At 36.2% G+C, this 22,089-nt stretch overlaps 1 long non-coding RNA gene across 2 annotated transcripts in view; it reads right to left on the reverse strand.

The window, feature by feature from the left end:
• Positions 1 to 22,089, reverse strand: part of LOC141410719 (uncharacterized) — a 159,895-nt gene that overhangs the window by 95,130 nt on the left and 42,676 nt on the right. For both annotated transcript variants that reach the window (XR_012435508.1, XR_012435509.1), the window contains exon 2: positions 4,657 to 4,720. This is a non-coding gene — a long non-coding RNA (uncharacterized lncRNA). The remainder of the gene's footprint in view (positions 1 to 4,656; positions 4,721 to 22,089) is intronic.

Here is a 22,089-nt window from a genome sequence, read left to right on the forward strand (position 1 = left end):
CAATCAGAGCAATCCAATCATTGTTCCTCAAAGTCTGTATTTGGTTTATGCTTAGAATAGCCTTTCCTATCCTGGTCGGGGGTGGAGGGGTTGGTACTAGTGAGAGGGGGTATAGGAGGGTGAATATGGTGCAAATACTGTGTACACATGTATGTAAATGGAAAAGTGAGACCTGCTGAAACTGTTCCAGGAAAGGGGGGAAGAGGGAATAAAAGAGAATGATGGAAGAGGTGAAGTCAAGTATGGTATATTTGATATATAATAAGAACTTTGTAAATGTACAAAGCTCAATGCCATAGTGTTCCCCACCCAGCACAATAAAAATTAATTTAAAAAAGAATATCCTTTTCTATCATTTTTGTCTATTCAAATCCTACTGATTATTCAAAACCTAAGTAAACTTGTGTCTTCAAGTAACTTTCTAAATTGCCTAAGCCAAAGTGATCCCTTCCTTATCAGTGTTTAAGGAAATATTTTTCAGTACTGCTTCCTTGGGAATCTCAGATAGTAGCCTCTAAAAGCTCTGTTGCTTTGACTTTAATATGCAAGTCTAAATGTAGTATGAAGTAGAGGACTAGGTTATTCTTCAGGAGAATGCGCATGTCATTTTTCCCAGTAACTTTAATAAACGCCTTTTCCTCATTCTTCTGCAATGCCAACTTTGCTGTAAATCAAGATTTATTATGTGAGAGTTGTTTTTTAGATCTCAATTCTATTTCATTGGCCCATTTGTCAGTTTTTATACTAACTCTATACTGGCTCAGTTAATATAGATTTTATAATAAATATTCTATGTTGCAGAGATCATCTCTATCCTTCATTTTTCTCTGTAAGAGTATCTCATCTATTTCAGACCCTTTCCATTTCCATAGACATTTTAATGTAAAATCAAAAAAAAGTCAATTTGAATTTTTATTGCTATCAAATACTTGAATTTTAAATCAGTTTTTCTCCTGCCTACTCTTCTGAGATTTTCTTTCTTTTCTTTTCTTTTTTGTCTAACTAGACTTCATTCACACTTTTTAAAACTAATTTCAGTTTCTTAAGATGAAGTTTTTGAATATTGGTATGAAAGTTTTTTATATCAGAATTTAATGTCTATAAATTTCCTTTTATTCACTAGTAAAGTGCACCATAATTTTCCATAGTTTATATATTCTCACTCATTTTTCCAAATATTTTCTAATTTTGCTGGTGAACTTCACTTTGATTTATTGATTATTTACAAGTGTGTTGCTTAATCACATATTTTGTAATTTTCCAAATATCTTTCTGTTATTTATTCCTAGTGTAAGGTCTAAGAGTTAAACTGGAAGACAAACTGTATAAAAAATTTAATTCTTTATAAAATTTCAAAATGAACATACTTTATAAAATTGCAAAGAAACTGCAAAAGTCCAGTTCCTTAAAAACTTGTTGGTTTTATGGTAAGGAATTTGGTCTAGTTTGATGAACATATCATGTCAGTTAGGTCAAATTGAAAGTGTTGTTACATCTTCTATATTTTTACATTTCTCTCTAGTTGTACTGATTACTAAGAGTACTGACATTTTCAAGTACAATAGTGGATTTTTCTATTTCTATCAGTTTTTGCTTTGTGGATTTAGATGTTCTACTGTGATCTAAGTACACATTTAAAGTAATTATGTCATCTTGGTGAATTGATCCATTTATAATGTACAATCTCCCTCCTTATCCTTGATCATAATTCTTGGGTGAGGTCTATTTTGTCTAATATTAACATCTTCACTTCCAATTTATGATTATAAGTATATCTTTTCATCTTTTTAACTAATCTTTGTCTTTACAGTAGTTTCTTGTAGGCAACATATAATTGGGTCTTGCATTATTATCTAATTTATCAATCTCTGCCTTTTATTTGGTATCTTTTGAATATTTTAGGGTACTTATTAGTATATTAGGATTTAAATATATTCTCTAGCTGTTTTCCATTTCCCAGGTGTTCTTTTTTCTCTTTTTTGCACTCATTTTCTATTATGTAACTTTTTTCTACCATTGGTTATTTATTATACCCTTTTCCTAAAATTTTTGATGCCTTCTCTAAAGTTGTAACTATTACATTTTTAACTTTATTATAGCATATTCTAAAATAATTTTATTATTTCAGTATAATGAAGGAGTCTAATAATATATTTTCAGTTTCTCCCTCCTAGAATTTGTACTTTGCTGTTTTAAGATTTATTTTTGCACATTATAAGCCCTACAGTACAGTTTTACTATTTTTACTTTGAACTGTCAATTATCTTTTAGAGTGACTAAAGTAAGTTAAAAATAAGTTCTATATTTGCCTTTATTTTTATTGGCATTATTTTTTAATCTAAATGTCTGCAGAGTACCATTCTCCTTTTGCATGAAAAACTTGCTTCAGTTCAGCTCAACTGGCAATGAATTTTCTCATTTTTTTGTTTGAAATTGTATGAGACTTTTTAGTAAAAAAGTATTTAACCTCCATTTTTTGAAGAATATTTTCACTGAGCATTAAATTCCGGGTTGATGTGCTTTAAAGGTATTACTCCTTGTCTTCTGGCTTTCATAGTTTCTAACAGGAAGCCTATTGTAATGTTCCTCTCTTTGTTTAAAGCTGTAAAATCTCTTTTTTCTCTAGTATCTTCAGGATTATTTCTTCATTTCTGAATACTAAAACATTTCAAACTTTCTGTGTATTTGTACATGGTACCTATTCTGCTTGCAATTTTCTGAGCTTAGATTTATGGTGTGATGTCTTTTACTATTTTAGTAAAATTCATGGTATTTATCTCTTCAAATGTTCTTTTTGCCTCATTCTTTCTTCTTGTCTGAAACCCCAATTACACATGTATTAGATCCTTTACATATCCCACAACTTTTGAATATTTTCTTTTGTTGCTTTTTTGTCTTTTGTCTTTAAGTTTGTATCATTTCTATTAACTTATCTTCAAATTTACTCATTCTTTCTCCATTTGTATTGAGTTCATTGATGAATCTGTCAATGGAATTTTTCACCTCAAATATCCATTTTTATAACTTCTATTTATACTTGACCATTTATCATAGTTTCATTTTGTTTCTTATTGTTTCCAACTGTACATGCATGCTGTCTATTTTTCCCAGTTGATGCTTTTAACATAATTGTTATAATTATTTACAGTACTTGCTTTATACCTTGGTCATCTTTGCATTTAGAGCTTTTGCATCTGATTTATTTGTGTCTTGACAGTTGATTGTATTTTTTTCTGTTTGTTTTGAAATTTTTTAAGTGAATATCAGCCATTACATATAGGAAGGAATGGAACTAAGGCAATTAGTATTTATATCCCCTCCCCTGTGAGTCCATTTGAATGAAAGATTGAGCTCACTTAAGTGAATAATAAATTGTATCTGGGCTCACTTCAGTGTAGCATAGACTTCTAGTAATGGGCTTTTGTTGCCTTCTGGTGATTTTTCTGTGTTTATGCCCCATGTTCAGCTTTCAGCCACTGCTACATGCCTACACCACAGTGGAAGTCTCTCTCCATGTTGCTACTTGCACTTGTGGCTATCAATCATCATTGCTTAATGTTCAGTGCTGGGCTTGTGAAAAGAAGCCACTCAGTCTTCTGTCTCAGCCTCAGTCTTAGGCATGCCCTGTGTTCTTGAGACTTAAGATGTCCTCCTTCTCATGGCAGTTCCAAATTGCATTATATTTGTGACTCATATTGGGCAAGTGTTTCCTACACTTCCCTAGTGATGGCAGACCAGTGCTGGGTATCATTATGAAATTGGGGACCAGGATTGCTTTCCAGCTGCCCCACATAGATAAAAGGTTTGTTCTTCTACTTTTCTCTCAGTCAATGGTCCTTTGTTTACTGTGAATGGTGATATGTACTTCCTGTGCTCAGTGGCTTAAGGATTTTTATTTGTAAGAGACAAGAGACCAGGAAAGGGGTGAGAGAGCCTTTGAGTTTTTTCCAAACAGTCACTGATCACCTCTTCCATGCCTGTGACCAATGGAAAGGTGGCCTCTGAAGTTTCATGTGCTGCCCTGTGAAGGCTAGTAGAAAAGAAATCTTGCTAGTAAGTGTGCTCTAGTCTGAAGTTTTGTGCCTTACCACCAAATGCTTATGTTGGAATCTTAATCACTAAAGTGATGGTAGTAAGAAGCAGGGCCTTTGGAAGATGATTAGGACATGAGGGTTACCCCTCATCAATAACATTATAAAAGAGGCTCGAGAGAGCTCATTCTCCCCTCCCACCTGTAAGGATGAAGCAGGAAGGTTGTGTCTTTGGGGAACAGACCTTCACTGACATGAAATCTGCTGCCACCTTACTAGATTTGTTAACAGTCAGAATAGATACCAAAGAAGAATATAAATGAAATCAGGTGCTTCTCAACTTACATGGGGTATGGCCTGGCCCATCATAAGTTGAGAATACTGTAAATTGAAAATGCATTCATATGCCTAACTTGCCAAGCATCCTAGCTTAGCCTCACCTCCCTTAACATGCTTCAGGACAGTTACATTAACTTACAGCTGGCAAAATCTTCTAACACAAAACCTATTTTATAATAAGGTTGAATATACCACATAATTTATTCAATACCTCTATCCAAAACACACTAACAACAGAGTTAACTGAACAGTATTGATTGTTTCCCTTCATGATTGCATGACTTACTTGGAGCTGCAGGTCATTGCTGCTGCCCACATCTCAGGGGAAGATCATACCACATATCACCAGCCTGGAAAGAAGATCAAAGCCCAAAATTCAAAGTATGATTTCCACTGAATGTGTATCACATTTATATCATTGTAAAGTCAATAAATCCTAAGTCAGGACTTTATATTCCCATTGAGGTATTTATAAGTAATCTGTAATTCTGCAAGTATCTTATCATAAAACTAGCTTATATACAAAAGTTATAATACAATATTTGATACAATATTTGATAAGAATCTCAGTTTAGATTAGTCTCATTGATGAATGAATCACATGAGATAGGACCTGAGGATTTGTAAGAGCATGTTTTCACATTAAATTTCTTGAGATTGTCACCTTTGAAAACAGGACAGCACTAGCTTGTTTCTCAAGGATTCACCAGAGCTGTGAGTTTTGTAATACACTTCCTACCTTTAAAAACATAATATTCATATATATTTATAACAACTATTTTCTCTATGCAGAAGAGTCTATGGCTTAAGTAACAAATACTGCTTTGTCACATTGTAGTTTTACTCATTTATTCAACAAAATATAACTGAGTACCTACTCTAAGCCATTTTATAAAGGTACAAAATTGAAAAGGCATAGTCCATGTCTTCAAGGGAAAAACAGTCTCTGAGGTGTATTCAATGTGATCATTTCTAATAGCCAGTAGTAGCAATGGAGCAACAGAAACATGGATTAATGTGAGAATGAAGTGATAGAATAACAAAATCATGAGAGAATCTTTAACTTTAAACAATTTAGCAAGACAAGCAATCATTCATGTTTTGAGATGTGTGTTTCAAAATAAACTCTCTATTGCAGCTTGAAAGAGAAAGTAAGTTTTGCTTTATCATCACAGGAACACAGAAAGACTAAAACATGAAGAATTAAGGACTAGAATGGCATATCTAGCAATCCAAATGACTTTGGTTAAAGAGTCATAAATGAAAACTTCATTTAAAAATAGGGACAATGATTTAAAAATGTGTAGCAGTTAAAATAATCCTAAGGGATTATGTAAAGTGATGAAATAAATCCAGGACTTATTTAGAACACTAAACAAATCCAAAAATCCTTTGACTTAAAGGTGTGATAAATCTTGAAAGTGATTAGAATTTGGAAACCTTTGAGAAACTAGAATTAAAAAATCATCTAACCAGGAGACATCCAAAATGGCAGCTAGGGTAGGGAATCAGAAATCCTAAGCTCTGTGACTCCAGAAACCTCCTCAAGACACTGGGGCTACACTTGGGTAGTTCTGATTGCTATTAGTCAAAATAATAACCACTATCACATTAGGTGCAGATAAAATTCGAAGACTAATTCTTAAATCAGCCTTTAATTGCACCTAACAGCCACAAAAATCCAGCAAGGCCAGAAAGGTGTGTCCTGCCTCCAGCCCTGGGGAAAAAGCCCCAGGCCATTTCTCTTTTTTTTTTTCTTTTTTTTTTTTTTCCTCTCCCAACAAGCAGAAGACAGATCATCAATCAGAATCAAACTTTGCAACATCCTGGACCCCTAGCCTGTGGAAAGCCTCCCTACACTGCACCACACTGAAAAAAAAGGGCCATTTCTAGCCACCAACCAGCCCCAAAGTTGCTTGCATGAAATGGCAGAATGAACAGATGAGCATCACACACCATATGCACATGCAACTCCCCTACCCACCCCCTGGGAAAATAATCCAGCATAGCCCCTGGGCAGACTGACCCCCCTCCCCAGAAAAACTGAAAAACATAAGCAGTAAAGAGTAATCTGACACCGATAGTGGAGGTGGAGATGGAATGCTAATCTGCCCTAGAGAATGGGATAGGGCAAGGAGCCAAAATCTCAGCACTGAACTCTCAGTGATCTAATGAGGGTAAAGCAGCAAAGGCTGAGAGCAGGAACAGGGCGACAAGCCAACCTGCCAGAGAAGCTGCCAGCACCCAGCAGAGATCAGGAGATGCATAAAGGCTGAGAGAGGGAGTGGGGTGACAGGCCAACCTCCCAAAGCAGAGCAGGTGGTGGATCCCAGAGCCAATCTCTGGGATAGAGGGCAGCATTCAAAACTGAATTGCCCCACCTTGCTAGGGGAGATGCTGACCAAACAGAGCTGCAGCTGAAGGGCAACACAGATGCTGCCTATTGAAAACAACAGCTCTGACCACCCTGCACAAGCTGGCAGTCTTACCTCACCTCACGATTCCAACTAATATTTTGGACAGAAGGACCAAATACTACTCACAAGCTAGTCATTTGGTGAGACCACATCAGAGCTTCCATTTGTACACCAATACCAAGATTGGACACCTAAGGAATAACTCCAGAATTTTACCAAAAGACTGAACTTTCTGTGGTTCCTGAATCTGGTGTTTATTTATTGTGTGTGTTTTTTTTAATTTTAATTTTTATTATTCCTATATTATGAACATCACTATTCTTTTATCCCTATTCTTACCCTCTTCACCTTCCCTCCTCCTGTGCTATAAATCCATTGTTCTCCCTCCCAACTACTCTTTCTGCCACTTCTCTACTCTTTCCCCATCTTCACCTCCTCCTCCTACAATCTCCCAACCTGTCACTACACTACCACACCCTCCTACACACTCACCACCCACTGAGTAGCCTTCTGTACCAACTGTATACACCCCAGCCCCCTGCAATCCCTGACACAAGCACCCTCCACTACAACAACAGAAATATACCTAAACATGCACAAGGGCCACAAAACCTAGAAGCCCCCACACCTCATCCCCCACCCACACACCCTTTTTCCCACTTTTCCCTTTTTAGTACCACCTTTAGCAATTCCCAAAATCTATAACTAACCTAATAACCATCACCTGCCCCAACTCCCACTGTTTATAGATATTTCATCAAGGGGTTTTCTATATAATTTGTAAACAACTGATCTGGCATTGAACCTGTGAATTTGTTATTGCTATATTATACCTCCAGGCTAGGGACAGAAAGAGCACATCAACCGACCTAACAACAAAATGAGTCACAGCACAAAATTAAATCAGGCAAAGAAATTAGGCAATCAAAACCACTAACTAGCCTGTTAAAAACATAGTTGCACAGCAATAAGTGGAGCAATGGGAACAAGAAGGGATAGATACCACTCTCTTCAAAAAAACAACTCAATACAAGATTCAGTGGGAAATGAAGAACATGGATACCCAGTTACTGACCTCAACAAAACAATGATAAGTGTCACTAAGGAATCCAATGACACCCACATAAAAACCCTCAAAGTAGAAATTTTGGAAGCTATCAGTGAGAAATTCATGGAAAAAATACTAGACATGGTTAACCAGAATGTACAGGATGCATTTAAGAAATTTCAAGACACCAAAAATAAAGAACATGAGAATACACAGAAACAAATAAAGGAACACAGAGAGGACTTCAACAAACACCAAAGTGAAACAAAAGACATTATACAAAGGGAAATACATGAATTAAAGATGACAACACAAAACATAAAAGAGGAGTTGAACGAAGATATGGAAAACCTCAGAAAAAAGAATCAAACAGAAATCCTGGAAATAAAAAGTCCCTTTAGTCAAACAAAAAAACACAGGAAGGATGCTCCAGAAGACTAGAACAAGTGGAAAACAGAATCTCAGTGCTCAAAGACAAAGTAGAAATTAAAAGAAAAAAACAGAAGAAATCTTAGTTAAACAACTCAAGAGCTGCGAAAGGAATATGCAAGAACTCAGAGACTCCATCAAAAGACCAAAGTAAGAATCATGCGCATTGAAGAAGGAGAAGAGATGCAAACCAAAGGGATATGTAATATATTCAATAAAATAATAAAGAAAATTTCCCAAATCTTGAGAAAGCTTTGAGTATGCAGGTACAGAAAGCCTCCAGAACACCAAACAGAATTGACCAAAATAGAACCTCCCCAGGGCATGTTATCATTAAAACAACAAGCACAGAGAATAGAGAAAGAATACTGAAGGCTGTAAGAGAGAAAAAACAAATAACGTATAAAGGTAAATCCATCAAAATAACAGATTTCTCAATGGAAACCTTAAAAGCAAGAAAGGTATGGAGTAAGGTATTTGGGGCACTGAATGAAAATAACGTCAATCTTAGGATACTCTTCCCAGCAAAACTATCATTCAAAATAGATGGAGAAATAAAAATCTTCCATGATAAAAAGAAACTTAAATAATACATGACCACCAAGCCACAACTACAGAAGATCCTACAAAGAATTCTGCACACAGAAAGTGAAAGCAAACAAAACCATGAGAGGACAGGCAGTACCAAACCACAGGAGAAGAAAAGACAAGGAATCAGAGAGTAGCATTGATTCAACTGCACACAATCAAATCCTTACACAATAAAACAACTAAATGACAGGAATTACCATATATCTATCAATATTCACTCTGAATGTCAATGGACTCAACTCCCCCATCAAAACACACTGTTTGGCAAACTGGAATAAAAAGGAATATCTGACAACCTGTTGTTTACAAAAGACCCATCTTAATGACAGAAATAAACACTGGCTTAGGGTGAAAGGCTGGAAGAAGATTTACCAAGCCAATGGGCCATGACAACAGACAGGAGTAGCAATACTTATCTTAGACAAAGTAAACTACAAACTTACATTGCTCAAACAAGACAAAGAAGGACACTTCATACTAATAAAAGGGGCAATACATCAAAAGGAAATAACAATTATCAACTTATATGCACCCAAAGTCAGTGCACCCAATTTCATCAAACATACATTAAAGGACTTAAAAGCACATATAGACTCCAACACAGTGGTAGTGAGAGAATTCAATACTTTATCACCAATAGATAGCTCATCCAAACAAAAAATCAACAAAGAAATCCTAGAACTAATTGATTCCATAACCAAATGGACCAAACTGATATCTACAGAATATTTCATCCAACAACAACACAATATACATTCTTCTCAGGAACCCATGGAACTTTCTTCAAAATAGATCACATCTTAGGGCAAAAAGCAAGCCTCAGCAAATATAAGAAACTAGAAAGAACTCCCTGCATTCTATCTGATCACAATGCATTAAAACTAGAACTCAACAACAAAAGCAACAGCAGAAAATATGCAAATAGTTGGAAGACTGAATAACACATTGCTCAATGATCAGTAGGTCATAGAAGAAAAAAGAGAGGAAATCAAAAGATTCCTGGAAGCTAATGAAAATGAAAACATCATCTACCAGAACCTATGGGACACAGCAAAGATAGTCCTAAGAGGAAAGCTTATAGTCATGAATGATTATATTAAAAGGACAGAAAGATCTCAAATAAACAACCTAATGCTACATCTCAGACGCCTAGAAAAACAAGAACAAGTAAAACCCAAAATAAGCAGAAGGAGAGAAACAATAAAAATAAGGGCTGAAAATAATGAAATAGAGATCAACAAAACCATACAAAGAATCAACAAAACAAAGAGCTGGTTCTTTGAAAAAAATAAACAAGATTAACAAGCCCCTGGCAAATCTGACTAAAATGAGGAGGGAAAAGACCCAAATTAGTAAAATCAGAAGTGAAAAAAGGGAGATAACAATAAACACTAAGAAAATCCAGGGAATCATCAGAAACTACTTTGAGAAACTTTATTCTAATAAATTGGAAAATCTTAAAGAAATGGACAAATTCCTAGATACTTATTACCATACAAAATGAACCAAGAAGATATTAACAACTTAGATAGATCTATAACATGTAATAAAATTGAAGCAACAATGGTCTTCCAAAAAAGAAAAGCCCAGAACCTGATGGATTTTCAGGTGAATTCTACCAGACCTTCAAAGAAAAACTATTATCAACACTCCTTAAATTTTCCACAATATAGAAAGGGAAGGAAGACTGCCTAACTCATTCTATGAAGCCAGCATTATACTCCTCCCAAAACCAGACAAGGACACATCCAAAAAGGAGAGCTACAGGCCAATCTCCTTAATGAACATTGATGCAAAAGTCCTCAATAAAACAATGGCAAACCAAATTCAACAAGATATTAGAAAAGATCATTCACCATGACCAAGTCGGCTTCATCCCAGGGATGCAGGGATGGTTCAACATACACAAATCAATAAATGTAATACAGTACACTAGTAGAAACAAAGACAAAAACCACTTGATCAACTCAATAAATGCAGAAAAAGCCTTTGATGAGATTCAACACCACTTCTTGATAAAAGATCTAAGAACACTAGGAATAGAAGGAATGTACCTCAACATTATAAAATCTATGTATGACAAACCTATAGCCAACACCATACTTAGTGGGGAAAAACTGAAACCATTTCCCCTAAAATCAGGAGTGAGACAAGGATGCCCAATCTCTCCACTCCTATTCAACATAGTCCTGGAATTCCTAGCCAGAGCAATAAGGCAAGAAGAAGAAGTAAAAGGAATATAAATAGGTAAAGAAATAATCGAAGTATCTCTATTTGCAGATGACATGATCCTATACCTCTAAGACCAAAAAACTCCACACAGAAACTTCTAAACACCATACACAGCTTCAGCAATGTAGGAGGATACAAAATCAACTTACAAAAATCAGTAGCTTTTCTATACACCAACAATGAACAAGACTGAGAAAGAGTGTAGGAAAACAATTCCATTTACAATAGCCTCAAAAAAATCAAATTCCTAGGAATACACTTAACAAAGGATGTGAATGACCTCTACAAGGAGAACTAAAACCACTGAAGAAAGAGAATGAGGAAGATTTCAGAAGATAGAGAGCTCTCCCATGCTCATGGATCAGCAGAATCAACATAGAAAAAATGGCTATACTACCAAAAGCAATCTACATGTTCAACGCAATTCCCATTAAAATCCCAATGACATTCATCACAGAGATTGAAAAATCAACCCTAAAGTTCATCTGGAAACACAGCAATGCTGGATGTACAACGATACCCGACTTCAAACTATACTCAGAGCCATAGCAATAAAAACAGCATGGTACCGGCACAAAAACAGACATGAAGACCAATGGAACAGAATAGAGGACCTGGATATGAATCCCCCTGGCTGTGCCCACTTTATTTTTGACAAAGGCGCCAAAAACATATGATGGAGAAAAGACAGCCACTTCAACAAATGTTGCTGGGAAAAGTGGCTATCTGCCTGCAGAAAACTGAAACTACACCATGCCTGTCACCCTGTGCTAGTTACAACTCAATGTGGATTAAGGACCATAATATCAAACCCAAAACCTTGCAGTTAGTACAGGAAAGAGCAGGGAATACCCTGGAATCAATAGTCACAAGCAAGGACTTCCTCAGTAGAACTCAAGCAGCCCAGCAACTAAGAGAAAGGATGGACAAATGGAACATGAAATTAAAAAGCTTCTGCACAACACAAGAAATGGTCTCTAAACTGAAGAGATCACCCACAGAGTGGGTGCCACCTATACATCAGACAAAGGACTGATATCCAGAATATACAGGGAGCTCAAAAAACTAAATGCCTCAAAAATCAATGAACCAATAAAGAAGTGGGCAACTGAACTAAACAGAACTTTTTCAAAGGAAGAAGTCCAAATTGCCAAAAAACACGTGAAAAAATACTCACCATTCCTGGCCATAAAGGAAATGCAAATAAAAACCACATTAAGATTCCACCTCACCCCTGTTAGAATAGCTAGCATCAAGAACACCACCACCAACAAACGTTGGCGAGGATGCGAAGGGAAAAAGGAACCCTCATACACTGCTGGTGGGAATGTAAGCTAGTACATCCACCATGGAAAACAATGTGGAGACTTCTTTAAAAACTAAACATAGGTCTGTCATATGATCCAGCAATACCACTCCTAGGGATACACTCACAGGAATGCAACTCAGGTTACTACAAAGGCACCTGCACACCCATGTTTATTGCAACACCATTCACAATAGCCAAGCTATGGAAACAGCCAAGATGCCCCAGTACTGACAAATGGATTAAGAAAATGTGGTATTTATACACAATAGAATTTTATTCAGCCACAAAGAAGAATGAAATTTTGTCATTCACAAAAAATGAATGGAAATGGAGAACCTTATCTTAAGCGAAGTTAGTCAGGTTCAGAAGGCCAAGAAAACACATGTTCTACCTCCTGTGCTGATTATAGACCTAAAATAAATGCAGTTATATTATTGGACATGGGTTACACACGAAGCAGAGAATGTGCATGGGAGTCATAGGGAAAGGGAAGGAAACCAAAAACTTGAATGTGGTTGATGTGCTCACTGTAGAGGAATAAATAAAGGAGTGGGGGGGAGGGAAGGGAAGTGACCCAAACAATGTATACACATGTAAGTAAATATAAAAATGATAAAAGAAAAATATCATTTTTCCAAATAATAATGATTTGGTTAAATATCATTAACCAAAGCATGTTCTTCTGAGAGATACCACAAACGAAACAGTGCCTTTATATTTTATGAGCACAGAGGAGCACCTCCCACCACCTAAGCCAAATTAGCTCTAATATCCTCATTATTCAGGGAGTTAACTTCTGAAGGCCCATAAGAAAGTGTAGACTATATAAACCAGAAAGCATTTTCGCTTTATGTTGGAAAATAAACCAGTCCTGAAATGACTTAATTTCTCTTCATTTGCCATAATTAGAAAAGTTAAAATTATTAGTTTTGCTTTGGAATAGATTCAGATATAACAAATCCTTTAATATTTTGGCATTACCTCTAAGTTTTAATGAACTGGTATTAAAATGGTAAATTTAAAAAATGAACTTTAAATATGTGTGCCATTTTTAAAATAATTTCCCCTCTGAGATAATATCTGAAATGGAAAGTTCCCAAAAGCAAAGAACCCTAATAAAATGCAGCCAATAGAATCTAAAATGGATATCTTCAAGAAAAGTCCTACCAGGTATAGTTTTCATCTTCTGACCTCACAAAAAACATAACTCTAGTCATACTCCTGACCATGACTTTCAGTCAACAGATGAGCACCTCATATCACTATGGAGCCTAAAAAGAGAGTCAGCAACATTTTCTGAGAATGTATTTGATCACACTATCATATTTGAAAACTTAGTGGGGTCAAAGTGAAGTCAAAGACTAGGATGTCAGCCTGGCAGCCTGATTAAAAGAGCAATCTAACACTCATTCATTAACAACTTATTGAGCACCTTTGCCAAGCACCCTTTTAGGATCCTTTGGGACACATCAATAAACAAAATCATGATGCCTATGTTTTATGATGCCTACATTCTATGATAGGAAACATGCCCACAAGGCCTGTATGCAATTATAAACTGAAAGTTGTTCAATAATAATAATTATTATTATAATAATACAAAAATAAGTAACACATGCTAAATACTTACATTATGTACTATATACTCTTCTTAGAGCTTTGTACATATCAATGACAATGTAAGTTCAATTGCTATCCTTGATTTGTAGAATGTTTAAACATAAAGTTTAGTCTGCCAGCAAAATCAAACTGGACCAATAAGTCAATTCCTATGATCTGCAAAGAACAGAGAACCTTCAGTTTTAAAAAAATAAAATACCCTGGCTTTGCTTTGGGCTCAGTCAAGATGTGGATTTCTCTTTGATTCCATTGTAACAATGAAAAATAACCCAACTGTGTCTCCTAGACATGCAAATTCAGACATTCTTAGTTCATTGCAAACATCTTGAACCACTAAGGAAGAAGAACATTGTACATGCATAACAAAACTTCAGCTCATGACTGAAGGCATGTTGCTCTACAATAAAAAGATCTTATGATATTATAGCTATGAGAAAACAAAATTACGTAAGTGTAACCTCTTGAATAAATATTTTGCATACCTGCCAAAATTCAACAAAATAATTTCAAAAAATAATTTCAGTTCAATTCATAAAGTTGCTGCAGGCCCTTGAGTCTTTGCCAAGAGTTCCTACCTATGACTTTCAAACCATCAGGAGTACCTGGTACTCAGTGTAGAAGAGCAGGCTCTCGATAAATTTACTTGAACTGATCTGGACTTCCAAATTAAGTATAACATGATTGATCTAAAAAGTTCAGAAAGAATAATAAATTGACAAAAAGAAAACCTCCAATAAACACCTCTACTTTCTCACTCCTGGTTCTAGGAAGATACATTCAGGTAACTTAGGTTCATATTTTTATGAGTCTTATAATTTGTGCACAAGGTAACATCATCAACTAAGGGAAGGAGCTAAATTTTATACTGTATAAATAGTCTACTCTAAACCAGAGACCTTATAGATTTAACTAACTTTAGGCACAAATTTAAGTTTTTCAAACTGCAAATATTTCATACTGTTTTAGGTTATTGAGTTCTGTCTGAAAATTCTAAGTAACCTGAAGACTTCCTTTCCTGGAATAGGACTAACCAAAGGAAAGTTTTAGATGTAGAGGAGTTTGGAAACAGGACTCTGATATTTCTTCATCCAATAAACTACATGCACTCAAGTCCATGATTGTGTGGTCATGTTTATAACAGACTTTAGGACGTCATCCACCACTGAAACCCCGCTCTCAATAGCAGCCATCCTACTTCCTCAACCTCACTTAAGTTTCAGCTCAGTCAAGTAACTATTCTTCTCCTTCTTTTGCCCAAACTTCACATGCTTTGAAGATAGTCCAAGGATAGGTATAATACAGTGGTTTGTTTCCCTTGAAAAAAGATCTATTCTTTCTTTTTCACTAGTTTAGCTTGTAAATAAATTTTAAAAAGTAGTAAATATGCATAAACTTACTATTCTGATTCATCACTACTAATTCTGCTCACAGTAGCATTACCACTGCCTCTCCCTACAGAAAAATTCAAATATTAGATTGTTATAAGTGTAATTCAATCACCTTTGCAACACAGATTTCAAAAAAGAAGATAAACATTGATAGGAAAACATGGGAAAGGGTGTGTTTTATTTTTCCTAAAACCCAGTGTATGATTTGGTTTTGGATATATTCAGTTTCATTAGTTGAAACTAGCATTGGAACCCACCAACATATTTTCCATTTTAAAATAAGAAATTCTGACCTGAGTCTTGTTAGATGGCTTCCTTGAAGTAGTTGAATTATTAAAAATAGTGGTAACATCATCTTCCATGAAGTATGCATAGTCTTACACGGGTGAATACATTTATTTATAAGTTAACATTTTAAAAGTTTGTGTGCATGTAATGCATCTATCACTAAATATTCATGAGTGTACTACACCATTAAGTCAGGAGATAGTGAAGAATGGAAAGCCGTAAGAAACATTCCAAATACAGTGAATGAATGTTAAATATTTTAAAATGGAATGAAGTCAATGTCCTAATTCTTGACTGCATTTCAAGGTTTCCAGTCATCACTTCCAATTAAATGAACCTTCCAGCATTAATTACCTTATGAATCATCCAGAGGCTCTAGCTTGTTAGGAAATGGGCCAATATATGGAGAGGGGTAGAGTTACAAGAAAGTGAGAGATTTAATGTTCTTGGCAAGGCTTGATGTAAACAAGTTCTCAGTTCTTGTTCCTAATTACTTAGGCTTCTTAGGCCTTCAACTGGATCAGAGAGAAAACTTCCTGGGAAAACCCTCTTTATGAAAACAAAAGGAGAAACTGCTCTTGGAGTTATGCAACTGCAAAGGTATTAGACTGAGGAGTAGTCTGAACTTCATGTATGAAGTGAGCAAGAAAGTCTCCTCTGAATGGTAAACATTCCCTTCCACAACCATGATGGCTTAGAGGCATCTGGTATCAGCCTCCAGATTTTCTCTCTGATTGGATATCTGTGACCTTTAAACTGAAAAATAAACTTCTCTCAAGAGCTAACAGATATTCCGTAAGGAACATGATCTTTTGACTTTTTCCTGCCATTTTATGCTTTAATAAATGAGTGGAAAAACCAACAGAGTAAAAACAATGCCAAAGTAGACTTTCTATTCTTGGGAATGCAGAAGAGGGCAAGGATGAACAATTCCCAAAGAAACATTAGCTAAGGCATAGTGTGCATTTCCAAAGTCTATTTCTGTTTATACTGTGATGTAAATAAATATGTCTGCTTGGTGAGATTGTCAAATTTCACATATCTTGAAATCTATTGGTTTTTTTTTTTTTGCTTTTAATAACAAAGTTATGGGAATGTACCTAGTTCCTTATTTATTTATAATTCACTTGCAAATAAATCCCACCCTTAGAAAATTGAGCCAAAGAGTTTATCATGCTCATAGTGAAATATTGAAACTCTTTTTCCCTTTTTCCAATTCTGAAAGGATGCAGGCATAATAAAGAATTTCTTGTTTTTAAATTTTAAATGAAATGTAATTACAATGGATGTATAAAAGCATAAAAGATGTATAGATTAATGAAGCACCATAAATGCATACGTTTAGATACATGTATATATTATGTAATATTTTCATCTAATTAAACATATCTATCTCCATAACATTTACCATTTCTTTATGATGAAAACTTTCAAAATCAGGTCTTCAAGTTTTTGAAATACACAGTCCATTACTGTTATTGCTAAGGAGTTTCTCTTAAAAGAAAAAATCCTATAAATTCTAGTTCTAGTTTTAAATGAACATAAAAATAATGCTCCAGGAGCACATCATCTAATATAATTATTTTCTGCAATCCTTTTATTATTTTTTTAAATGTATGTTTCCATATTATAATTACACACATAAAATATTATACCTTCTCACACAAGATTAACTGATATTGTTACTCTTCATAGTTCTAAATTTTATTGGGAGAATAATATTCTGCTAATTTGCTTAAGAATTTTTCATTGTAATCATGTATATTGCCACAAAACGTTAATTTTTTTACATATACATAACTTCTTTATATATTTTCTGGCTACTTTCCAGATCTAACATTATCACTCTTGTGTTACTGCAGGAAAAATTATGTTAATATCTTCTGGATCTATTACTCAGATATCTCAAACTATTCACATTTTTCTGTACTCTCCCCAGGTAATTGGTTCATGGAATGCTGATGGATGGAGTACACCTTGCCCTAACTTTTCCCAAAATTGTGGGAATGTTTACAGTAAATAACAAACTCTCATACTAAAGAATGATGATAAGAAGTGTAAGGAAGGAAGGAAGGGCAAGATGGTGGAGTAGAAGGTTTCTTCTTGAAATTCAAATGGCCGAAAAACACATGAAAAAATGCTCACCATCTCTAGCAATAAAAGAAATGCAAATTAAAACTACACTAAGATTCCACCTCACCCCTGTTAGAATAGCCATCATTAGCAACACCACCAGCAACAGGTGTTGGTGAGGATGCGGGGAAAAAGGAACCCTCTTACACTGCTGGTGGGAATGTAAACTAGTACAACCACTCTGGAAAAAAATTTGGAGGCTACTTAAAAAGCTAAACATTGATCTACCATTTGATCCAGCAATACCACTCTTGGGGATATACCCAAAAGACTGTGACACAGGTTACTCCAGAGGCACCTGCACACCCAGGTTTATTGCAGCACTATTCACAATAGCCAAGTTATGGAAACAGTCAAGATGCCCCACCACTGACGAATGGATCAAGAAAATGTGGTATCTATACACAATGGAATTTTATGCAGCCATGAAGAAGAATGAAATGTTATCATTCGCTGGTAAATGGATGGAATTGGAAAACATCATTCTGAGTGAGGTTAGCCTGGCCCAAAAGACCAAAAATCGTATGTTCTCCCTCATATGTGGACATTAGATCAAGGGCAAACACAACAATGGGATTGGACTTTGAGCACATGATAAAAGCAAGAGCACACAAAGGAGGGGTGAGGATAGGTAAGACACCTAAAAAACTAGCTAGCATTTGTTGCCCTCAACGCAGAGAAACTAAAGCAGATACCTTAAAAGCAACTGAGGCCAATAGGAAAAGGGGACCAGGAACTAGAGAAAAGGTGAGATCAAAAAGAATTAACCTAGAAGGTAACACCCACGCACAGGAAATCAATGTGAGTCAATGCCCTGTATAGCTATCCTTATCTCAACCAGCAAAAACCCTTTTTCCTTCCTATTATTGCTTATACTCTCTCTACAACAAAATTAGAAATAAGGGCAAAATAGTTTCTGCCGGGTATTGAGGAGGGGGGAGAGGGCGGAGTGGGTGGTAAGGGAGGGGGTGGGGGCAGGGGGGAGAAATGACCCAAGCCTTGTATGCACATATGAATAATAAAATAATAATAAAAAAAAGAAGGTATCTTCTTCATCTGACCCCCTGAATGAATTAGGAAAAAACCCTGCATCTCCAGTCTCAGCTACCTCAGGGAGAGGAGATGCTCAAGTCTTTACCTCAAGGTAAGCTTGAGGTAATTTGTCTTGGAGACAAATTGACAGACCAAGATGAAGGACAAGCCCACACCTCCTGCAAGCCTTAAACCCATTGAGGGAGTTTACTGGAACAGTGACTCTCCAGCACGACTTCACTCCTCATATCTTGGGGAGCTATAGCAAGGTGCCTCCTTGGGAAAAGACCTACTCTTTAAGACTGAGCTAGTTGGAAGACTTAGCTACTTTGCTAGGCACCAGTGGCTCATGCCTGAAATCCTAGCTAATCAGGAGGTAGAGGTCAGGAGGATCACAGTTCGAAGCCAGACTGGGCAAATAGTTTGTGAGATCCTATCTTGAAAAAGCCATTCACAAAAAAGGGCTGGTGGAGTGCCTCAAAGTGTAGGCCCTGAGTTCAAGCCCCATTACCACAAAAAAAAGAAATAACCACAACTCAAGAAGTCTTGGGACACCTAGTCACAATGTCTGGGTGAGGTGAGATGGCCACAAGAGGCAGTCATGATGAGGGAAAAGGTCTAACATGGACCCACTGAGAAGTTCAAGCAACTGGGAGCTCATGGAGTGAAGGGCATGGCAGACAGCAGCCCCACTCTTGCTGGCAAGAACAAGTCCCATTGCCTTAGGATCACTGCCCAAACAGAACCAAGCCTGTGTCTAGCAGAGTGTTCTTCATCAAGGAGATGTCTGCCAGCTATTGGTGTTTGCTGCCAATAGGGCTGATATCTCTGAACATAGAACTTAAAAATTACACAGTGTCCACCAGGCTTCTTCCTCCCACAAAGTGATACAATGTTAAGTGGGATCTGAAAGCATTGAGATCTGCAGGCAGAATGCCTGAGTCCCTTGATTCTCTACCACCAGTTCAAAACTCAATACTCAGTTTGCTCCTCCACACTATCCAACACATTCAGGGAACATCCCTAGGCTGGCATACTTGCTTTTCTAGAGGACATAAACTGGGAGTGGGATGTGGGGGTGGAGGGAGATGCAGCAAATAGGAACCTGCCTGGCCCATAGACCATGCTCTATTCAGCCAGCATTTGTTTCCAGCACATAAAGAAGGGAAGCACTAAAGGAGACAATTTATCCTTGGCCAGTTCACACATAGCAACAACCCATATACTAGGAACTACAACAGACTCCAATCTGTTTCTCTTTACCTGAATGATGCTAGGATTAAGAACTAGTGCCCTAGCACATGAGCAAAAGTTTGACTATTGAGCTATACCCCAGTCCAGTAGTAAGACAATATACCTTAACTGTGCTACTACAGTCCTGCTTGAACAGAGAACACTTCAACTGAAAAAGTACAGGTAATTAAGACTTCCAATCAATGACTTGGCCTTAGATGTACAAATCCTGATGCTGAACACAATAAATATTGAAAAATATGACAATATAACTCCTCCAAATTTCAATAACCCCATAGTGACAGACACTAAGGATAGTGAAGTAAGTGAAATCCCAGAAAAAGAACTCAAAAGAATGATTATAAGAATGACTAATGAAATTAAACAGGACGTGAATGAATTCACAGAATAAAATAAATAGCTAAATGAATTCCAAGAGAATACAAATAAACACCTGAGTGGAATATGGAAGACAGTACAGGATATGAAAAAAGAATCCAATAAAAAATATAGAAATCTTAGGAAAAATCAAATTGAAATACTGGAAATGAAAATATCAACAAGTCAAATAAATAAATAAAACTCACTTAAAAGCCTCTTCAGTAGACTGGATCAAACTGAAGATAGAATACCAAGACTTGAAGACAAGTCTGATATATTAGGAAAAGAATCAGATAAAGGTAAAGAAAATAAAGAAGTATGAACAAAACATTAAGACCTCTGGGAAACTATTAAAAGACTGAATCTAGCCAAATACAGTGGCATACCTGCTACTCAGGAGCCAGAGATTAGAAGGACCATGCTTCACAGCCCAGACATAAAGTTCATGAGACGTTTCAAACAATAAAAAAGATGGGAATGGTGGTACACATTTGTCATCCTAGCTAGGCGGGAAACATAAAGTGAAGAATCATGATCTAGGCCTACCCAGACCCTATCTCAAAAATAACCAAAGAAAAACTAAGCAACAAGAAGCTATGAATCCTAGACATAGATAAAAGTGGCCATTGGCCCCACCCTCCTGGAAAGAGCAAGTCCATTGCCCAAGGATCACTGAAGAAATAGAACCAAGCTTGTGGCTGACAGAATGTCAGCACCCAGGAGACGTCTGCCGGCTGTGGATGTTTGCTGCCAGGTGGGGCTAAGAGCTCTGAGCACAGGACCTGAGTCCCCCAGTCTCCTCCCTCCTAACGGGTGATGAAATGGTGGGTAGGGTCTGAAAACATCCAGAAAGCATACTCAATAAAATAATAGGGAAAATTTCACAAATCTTGAACAAGAGATAGTCATCCAGATACAGGAAGCTTTTAGGAAACCTAACAGACAAGACTAGAAAAGAAACTTTCTGCGTCATATTATAGTTAAAACATTAAATGCACAGAACAAGGAAAGAATATTGAAAGCTGCAAGACAGAAGTGCCAAATCATATATAAAGGCAAACCCATCACAATAAGAGCAGATTTTTCAACAAATCTCTAAAAGCAAGGAGGGCATGGAATGATGTATTTCAAGCCCTAAAAGAAAATAACTGCCAACCTAGATTACTCTATCTGGCAAAGCTATCCTTCATAAGTGAAGGAGAGATAAAAACCTTCATAAACAAAAACTAAAACAATTCATGACCACGAAACCAGCACTGCAGAAAATATTTTAAGGAACCCTAAACACAGAAGAGGAAGATAAATGCAAACAGGAAAGCACAAGAAAAAAGAAATATCACTAGATGAGTAGATAAGCTAATGAGGACTAGGAAAGAATTAAACATTACAAAACAACAAAATTACAGTAATTACTATACACCTTTCAGTTACAACTCTGAATTTACTGGTATTAATTCTCTAATCAAAAGACATAGACTGATGAGTTCAATTAAAAAACAAGACCCAACCATTTGTTGCTTACAAGAAACATATCTCACTGTCTTAAAAAAAAAAAAAACCCACTGGCTTAAAGAGAAAGGATGGAAAAAGATATTCCAAGCAAATGCAGCATAAAAAC

This window comes from Castor canadensis, chromosome 9 (assembly GCF_047511655.1).
Source record: "Castor canadensis chromosome 9, mCasCan1.hap1v2, whole genome shotgun sequence".
Lineage (NCBI taxonomy): Eukaryota > Metazoa > Chordata > Mammalia > Rodentia > Castoridae > Castor > Castor canadensis.